The sequence below is a fragment of the Rhipicephalus microplus genome, unplaced genomic scaffold, assembly GCF_043290135.1.
Source record: "Rhipicephalus microplus isolate Deutch F79 unplaced genomic scaffold, USDA_Rmic scaffold_197, whole genome shotgun sequence".
Taxonomy (NCBI): Eukaryota; Metazoa; Arthropoda; class Arachnida; order Ixodida; family Ixodidae; genus Rhipicephalus; species Rhipicephalus microplus.
Genome location: NW_027464768.1, coordinates 14325 through 17905, shown reverse-complemented (window position 1 = coordinate 17905; position 3581 = coordinate 14325).

The following is a 3581-nucleotide window of genomic DNA, read 5'->3' as shown; positions in this document are numbered from 1 at the left end:
TTTTAACACTCGTCGCTTGGCTTATAGATAGCGCTGACTGTCACTCCTACTTCTAAATTCACATATAAACCCAAAATAGGTGGAAGGAGGGAAGGCCGCTGTGGTAGCTCAGTGGTTAGAGCATCGAACGCGTTATTCGAAGGTCGTAGGTTCGATCCCTGCTAACGGCTGGTTATTTTTTCATCCACTTTTCTTTCTTCCTATTTACATTCAATTGGGTGTAATAACTTCCCCTGTAAATTCCTTGGCTTTACTGTCTGTTAGATCTTATTAATATTGTGTTGAAACACGAAAAAACGAACCCTTGGGTGTACACTTCTTTCCCTTATTTCATTTAACGAGAGTCTCGTACTGGCGGACTTGGTGTCAATAGGTTGTATACGAGGGTCTAATAATCAGCTGCCCGCTCATAATAACTTCACGTGCTACGTGACGCAAAACATGCGCATAAAAGAGTGTTTTAACACTCGTCGCTTGGCTTATAGATGGCGCTGACTGTCACTCCTAATTCTAAATTCACATATAAACCCAAAATAGGTGGATGGAGGAAGGGCCGCTGTGGTAGTTCAGTGGGTAGAGCATCGAACGCGTTATTCGAAGGTCGTAGGTTAGATTCCTGCTCACGGCTGGTTATTTTTTCATCCACTTTTCTTTCTTGCTATTTACATTCAATTGGGTCTGATAACTTCCCCAGTACATTCCTTGGCTTTACTGTCTTTTAGATCTCATTATAATTGTATTAAAACACGGAAAAACGAGCCCATAGGTATACACTTCTCTCCCTTATTTCATTAAACAAGGGTCTCGTACTCACAGACTTGGTGTCATTAGGTTGTATTACGAGGGACTATTAATCAGCTGCCCGCTCATAATAAGTTCACGTGCTACGTGATGCCAAACATGCGCATAAAAGAGTGTTTTAACACTCGTCGCTTGGCTTATAGATAGCGCTGACTGTCACTCCTACTTCTAAATTCACATATAAACCCAAAATATGTGGATCGAGGGAAGGCCGCTGTGGTAGCTCAGTGGATAGAGCATCGAACGCGTTATTCGAAGGTCGTAGGTTCGATTCCTGCTCACGGCTGGTTATTAATTCATCTACTTTTCTTTCTTCCTATTTACATTCAATTGGGTGTAATAACTTCCCCTGTACATTCCTTGACTTTACTGTCTGTTAGATCTCTCTAATATTGTGTGAAAACACGGAAAAACGAGCCCTAGGTATACACTTTTTTGACTTATTTCATTAAACGAGGGTATCGTACTGGCAGACTTGGTGTAATTAGGTTGTATACGAGGGACTATTAATTAGCTGCCCGCTCATAATAAGTTCACGTGCTACGTGACGCCAAACATGCGCAATAAAGAGTTTTTTCACGTCGTAGCTTGGCTTATAGATGGCGCTGACTGTCACTCCTACTTCTGATATGTGGGGTTTAACGTCCCAAAACCACTATATGATTATGAGAGACGCCGTAGTGGAGGGCTCTGGAAATTTAGACTGCGTGGGGTTCTTTCCCGTGCACCCAATTTTGAGCTCACGGGCCTACAACACCTCCGCCTCCATCGGAAATGCAGCCGCCACAGCCGGGATTCAAACCCGCGCCCTGCGGGTCAGCAGCCGAGTACCTTAGCCACTAGACCACCGCGGCGGGGCAATGTGACTCCTACTTCTAAATTCACATATAAACTCAAAATAAGTGGTTGGAGAGAAGGCCACTGTGGTAGCTCAGTGGTTAGAGTTTCGAACGCGTTATTCGAAGGTTGTAGGTTCGATTCCTGCTCATGGCAGGTTATTTTTTGCATCCATTTTTCTTTCTTCTTGTTTACACTCAATTGGGTCTAATAACATCCCCTGTACATTCCTTGACTTTACTGTCTGTTAGATCTCTCTAATATTGTGTTAAAACACGGAAGAACGAGCCCTTAGGTATACACTTCTTTCGCTTATTTCATTTAACGAGAGTCTCGTACTGGCAGACTTGGTGTAATTAGGTTGTATAGGAGGGACTATTAATCAGCTGCCCGCTCATAATAAGTTCACGTGCTACGTGACGCCAAACATGCGCATAAAAGTGTGTTTTTAAACTCGCCGCTTGGCTTACAGATGGCGCTGACTGTCACTCCTATTTCTAAATTCACATATTAACCCAAAATAAGTGTATGGAGGGAAGGCCGCTGTGGTAGTTCAGTGGGTAGAGCATCGAACGCCTTATTCGAAGGTCGTAGGTTAGATTCCTGCTCACGGCTGGTTATTTTTTCATCCACTTTTCTTTCTTGCTATTTACATTCAATTGGGTCTGATAACTTCCCCAGTACATTCCTTGACTTTACTGTCTTTTAGATCTCATTATAATTGTATTAAAACACGGAAAAACGAGCCCTTAGGTATACACTTCTTTCCTTTATTTCATTAAACGAGGGTCTCGTACTGGCAGACTTGATGTAATTAGGTTGTATACGAGGGACCATTAATCAGCTGCCCGCTCATAATAAGTTCACGTGCTACGTGACGCCAAACATGCGCATAAAAGAGTGTTTTCACACTCGTCGCTTGGCCTATAGATGGCGCTGACTGTCACTCCTACGTCTAAATTCACATATAAACCCAAAATAAGTGAATGGAGGGAAGGCTGCTGTGGTAGCTAAGTCGTTAGAGCATCGAACGCGTTATTCGAAGGTCGTAGGTTCAATTCCTGCTCACGGATGGTTATTTTTTCATCCACATTTATTTCTTCTTATTTACATTCAATTGGGTCTAATAACTTCCCCTGTACAATCCTTGGCTTTACTGTCTGTTAGATCTTATTAATATTGTGTTGAAACACGAAAAAACGAGCCCTTAGGTATACACTTCTTTCCCTTATTTCATTTAACGAGAGTCTCGTACTGGCAGACTTGGTGTCAATAGGTTGTATACGAGGGTCTAATAATCAGCTGCCCGCTCATAATAACTTCACGTGCTACGTGACGCAAAACATGCGCATAAAAGAGTGTTTTAACACTCGTCACTTGGCTTATAGAAGGCGCTGATTGTCACTCCTAATTCTAAATTCACATATAAACCCAAAATAGGTGGACGGAGGAAGGGCCGCTGTGGTAGTTCAGTGGGTAGAGCATCGAACGCCTTATTCGAAGGTCGTAGGTTAGATTCCTGCTCACGGCTGCTTATTTTTTCATCCACTTTTCTTTCTTGCTATTTACATTCAATTGGGTCTGATAACTTCCCCAGTACATTCCTTGGCTTTACTGTCTTTTAGATCTCATTATAATTGTATTAAAACACGGAAAAACGAGCCCATAGGTATACACTTCTCTCCCTTATATCATTAAACAAGGGTCTCGTACTGACAGACTTGGTGTCATTAGGTTGTATTACGAGGGAATATTAATCAGCTGCCCGCGCATAATAAGTTCACGTGCTACGTGATGCCAAACATGCGCATAAAAGAGTGTTTTAACACTCGTCGCTTGGCTTATAGATTGCGCTGACTGTCACTCCTACTTCTAAATTCACATATAAACCCAAAATAGGTGGAAGGAGGGAAGGCCGCTGTGGTAGCTCAGTGGTTAGAGCA